Genomic DNA, 5,688 nt, shown 5'->3' with positions numbered 1-5,688 from the left:
AAAATTAAAATGATCTGAAGCTCGCATTTGTTTATATAGCCCATGTACGTAGGAAATAAATGACAGGCGAACCAACATCTCTTCTCACAAGCTGGTCCAGAGGTTGTCTGAAGGGCAGATGTGCGTAAGAAGTTGCTGACTTCAATGCGATCCACTAGTGCTGAAAGCATGAGCGAGAGCTAAGCAAATGATTAACGGTGAGAAGAAAGCGCTTTTCCCCTCCGCCGGCACCTCATTGATTAACCACGCCAACACCAAGAGCAAACACAGCAGCATCAGGCTGTATATCAGGAGGAAAAACTCTCACAGCAGTGAAACAAGACAGCTGAAGCACTTTGGCGAGTCTTTAGATCTTTTATTAATGCTGAGCAGTTTTTCAGACTGAATCCAATATGACAATCGATCTACACTCCAAGTGATAGATGGATGGATGGATGGATGGATGGATGGATGGATGAAAAGACCGATGGATGGATGGATGGATGAATAGATAGATTGATGAAAATACGGATGATGAATAGATATAGATAGATGGATGAAAAGATGGATAGATGGATGGATGGATGGATGGATGAATAGATAGATAGACTGATGGATGGATGAATAGATAGACTGGATGGATGAATAGATAGATAGATAGATGATAGACAGATGGATGAACAGATAGATAGATAGATGATGATAGATAGATAGATAGATAGATGGATGAATAGATAGATAGATGGATGAATAGATAGATAGATGGATGAATAGATAGATAGATGGATGAATAGATAGATAGATGGATGAATAGATAAATTGAAAATACGGATGATGAATAGATATAGATAGATGGATGAAAAGATGGATAGATGGATGGATGGATGGATAGATAGACAGATGGATGGATGAACAGATAGATAGATAGATAGATAGATAGATAGATGAAAAGACAGATAGATAGATGGATAGATGGATAGATAGACAGATGGATGAACAGATAGATAGATAGATGAAAAGACGGATAGATAGATGAAAAGACCGATGGATGGATGAAAAGACGGATGGATGAAAAGACAGATAGATAGATAGATAGATAGATAGATAGATAGATAGATAGATGAAAAGACGGATAGATGGATGGATGGATGGATGGATGGATGGATGGATGGATGGATGGATGAAAAGACCGATGGATGGATGGATGGATGGATGGATGGATGGATGGATAGATAGATAGATAGATAGATGAAAAGACGGATGGATGGATGGATGGATGGATGGATGAAAAGACCGATGGATGGATGGATGGATGAATAGATAGATTGATGAAAATACGGATGATGAATAGATATAGATAGATGGATGAAAAGATGGATAGATGGATGGATGGATGGATGAATAGATAGATAGATAGACTGATGGATGGATGAATAGATAGACTGGATGGATGAATAGATAGATAGATAGATGATAGACAGATGGATGAACAGATAGATATAGATGAAAAGACAGATGGATGAACAGATAGATAGATAGATAGATAGATAGATAGATAGATAGATAGACAGATATTTAGATAGATAGATAGATAGATGATAGACAGATGGATGAACAGATAGATAGATAGATGAAAAGACAGATGGATGAACAGATAGATAGATAGATAGATAGATAGATAGATAGATAGATAGATAGATAGATAGATAGATAGATAGATAGATAGATAGACAGAAAGACAGATATTTAGATAGATAGATAGATAGATAGATAGATGGATGAATAGATAGATAGATGGATGAAAAGATGGATGGATAGATAGATAGATGAAAAGACAGATAGATAGATGGATAGATGGATAGATAGACAGATGGATGAACAGATAGATAGATAGATAGATAGATAGATAGATAGATAGATAGATAGATGAACAGATAGATAGATAGACGGATGGATGAACAGATAGATAGATAGACGGATGGATGAACAGATAGATAGATAGACGGATGGATGAACAGATAGATAGATAGATAGATAGATAGATAGATAGATAGATAGATAGATAGATAGATAGATAGATAGATAGATAGATAGATAGATAGATATACATAGAATACATTCCTAGCATTGTATGAGTGAGTTTTACACTGGCACTAAATGTAAATTTTATGTGTCATTTTCAAAATTATTATTAGTATGAAACGCTTTGCTACAGTGACTTGCAAATTAGCGTGTTTAATTTGCTTGATCCATCAGAACCCTTTTAGCATCATTGTCTTTTCACTCTCAGTAATCTTGTTGCTTTTGGCAGGAAAGGGTCATAATTGTATTAATGCCTGGAAATAGGAGCCGTTACGAGTCACATCTGCCAGTGTGTTTGTGCCATTGCACCCCTGTAAAAGCTATCTATGGACTACACACCTGCCTTTATGAGCAGCTAATGGGCCATGAGGTGCAATTAACCATCAACCATTATCACCTTTGACAGATGGTCCAGGAAAGTCTTGGATAAACGACTCAAGTGCTCTTATAGTGACGGTGCTGTCATTACAACCAACGGCCTCTAGACAAACATTTGAGCAAACAAATGCAATTATTTGGGCTCAATAAAGGTGTTATGTTACCAAGCTGAGCATAGCATATCGAATGCCACTGTTGTGCTTGTGTGATCTAGATCTGTTCAGTTCAGTAAGCCACATGGGTTCCTTTGGAAATATTTTAAATAGCGGTTTTAAATTTAAGCACAATAAGTTCTGTAGTTAGCATTACTTAAAGAGACTTTCACGTTTTGTTCTACAACATTTTGAATTATGTTTTTAAAGTCGGCATTAAAGCAGAATTTGTGTTAGTCATTCAGTGCTTTGATACCATGTCAGAAATCAGAATTACCATAATTATGATGTTCTGACTTGTAAAAAGAATTAACGTCCTTGTAGAACTCATAATCTCAGAATTTTCGTAGGGATCCAACATGTATCACATGATCACTGTGTCACCTGACCACTGCAGATTTATTTTGCCATTGATGGTGTTGCCATATAATCGCATAATTTGTCATCACAGGTTGTTATCTCACAATTAAGAGACATTTCCTATGGGTTTTTAAAGGTGCCATCGAACGTTTTTTTACAAGATGTAATATAAGTCTAAGGTGTCCCCTGAATGTGTCTGTGAAGTTTCAGCTCAAAATTCCCCATAGATTTTTTTAAATTAATTTTTTAACTGCCTATTTTGGGGCATCATTAACTATGCACTGATTCAGGGCTGCTGGCCCTTTAAATCTCGTGCTCCCTGCCCATCGAGCTCGCCACTCTATAATACAGTGCATTTACAAAGTTCACACAGCTAATATAACCCTCAAATGGATCTTTACAAGATGTTCGTCATGCATACTGAATGCACGCTTCGGGTCATGTGAGTATAGTATTTATTTTGGTGTTTACATTTGATTCTGAATGAGTTTGAGGCTGTGCTTCGTGGCTAAAGCTAACATTACACACTGTTGGAGAGATTTATAAAGAATGAAGTTGTGTTTATGAATTATACAGATTGCAAGTGTTTAAAAATGAAAATAGCGATGTCTCTTGTCTCCGTGAATACAGTAATAAATTATGGTAACTTTAACCACATTTAACAGTACATTAGCAACATGCTAACAAAACATTTAGAAAGACTGTTTACAAATATCACTAAAAATATCATGATATCATGGATCATGTCAGTTATTATCGCTCCATCTGCCATTTTTCACTGTTGTTCTTGCTTGCTTACCTAGTCTGATGATTCAGCTGTGCACAGATCCAGACGTTAATACTGGCTGCCCTTGTCTAATGCCTTTCATAATGTTGGGAACATGGGCTGGCATATGCAAATATTGGGGCATACACCCCGACTGTTACGTAACAGTCTGTGTTATGTTGATATTCGCCTGTTCTTCGGAGGTCTTTTAAACAAATGAGATTTATATAAGAAGGAGGAAACAATGGAGTTTGAGACTCACTGTATGTCATTTCCATGTACTGAACTCTTGTTATTCAACTTTGCCAATATAAATTCAATTTTTAATTCTAGGGCACCTTTAAGAAAAGCAATTGTCGATTTATGAGTAAATTAAGACCTTCACGTCTTTTCAACATAAATTACACACATTCATGCCTCAAAAGTGAATTCTGAAGCCTACAAATGTACATCACAACTGAACAGTTCAGTTGTGTAGATGATAATGCTGGTTCCACAAACAGGGCTTAGATTAAGCCAGGATTACGCCTAAATTCAATCAGAATATTTAAGTAGCTTTTATAAACGTGCCTTATAGAAAAAAAAAAAATGCATCTTGAGACATATGTCAGTAAGTCGCTTACAGTTAAAACATGCATTTTAGTCTGAAACCGGGGGTCAATGTGCTTTTTTTAGTCTTTTAGTGATTAATTTAGTGATAATGCACTTCTTCTGCATTCTCTGCACACGCTCAGTGTTTTGAGAGCTGTCTGATACGTCGCTGCCTTCAGGTGCCGGCGATGACACCGTCATTCATTGTGTTTATTTCTCTAAGCTCTCTTGGTTTCGGTGCCAAGGTGTCATGACATCTGCTTAGCTGCGTGTCTGTGTGTGTTTGTGATAGGGCTGATGCGCTGACACGTTTTGAGGCAGGAAATGCAGATAAACAGAGGAGAACAATTGTTCAACCAAGACGTTAGGGAAGAAAAATATGAAGATAGACCTAGCGCTGGCAGTTTATAAATGCTCAAGGCAGATTATTTGCAGTTTACAAAGTACAGATGAAAATGTATAAGTGGCTATTAGAGCAGACAGCAAGTAATACATTTCAATGTATATTCATCTAAGAAAATAAGAGCTTACTAAACTATTTAGACTATAATACAACATTCATGGAATAATAAATCACATTTTATTGAGTGTTCATATCCAAGGCCAAATGAGATGACCTCAGAATGAGAGGGTGTTCATATTTTATAGCTTTAAAACAGACTTTATTCTTTTTTTAATGTCTCATAAACACTCTCACAACTGTAACTTTATCCGTCTGTTTGGCCTTTTCCCCATCATCATTTATGCAGGAAGGACTAAATTTAAAAGGCTTTGTGATGTAACTTTATAGGATAATAACAGTATCGTCTGTCTGTTTATACCAGTCGTTCCCCTTGTGTTCCTTTTGCCCACAAAACACCCAAGAGCAAATAAAGAAACTTTGCTTTCTAGATCACTTGATTAGATGTTTATTTGTTCGGTCTCAGTTCGGCATCAGAACCACACCACTTCTGTCTTCTTAGGCAATGATTCTGGGAAGTTTAGAAACGGGCTTTTTGTTTTAGAAAAGTGTGCGGTTACAATCACCTCTTGTCAATGATGTAATTCAAAGGTTGAAGGTCAAGATAATTGAATTGTGTTTTCACCCACTCCTCACTATGGAAGCCAATTTCCGCCACATAAGAAAAAAAATCATGCTTTGGTAAATTATAATTCTGACATAAAAAGTCATAGGCTAATTATGTGAAAATTAGTAAGATAGTAAGCTAGTAAATCATTACTATGAGATAAAAAGTCCTACTTATGACAAAAAAAAAAAAAAAAACTTTTTGGCATCATTTAGATTGCCATAATTAGTCATTGACTAATTATATTTAGTATGTCATTCGAATGTCATAATTATTTTTTACCTCATATGACTTAATTATATGACTTTTTATG

This window comes from Chanodichthys erythropterus, chromosome 10 (assembly GCF_024489055.1).
Source record: "Chanodichthys erythropterus isolate Z2021 chromosome 10, ASM2448905v1, whole genome shotgun sequence".
Taxonomy (NCBI): Eukaryota; Metazoa; Chordata; class Actinopteri; order Cypriniformes; family Xenocyprididae; genus Chanodichthys; species Chanodichthys erythropterus.
Note: the sequence above shows the minus strand (reverse complement) of the source record.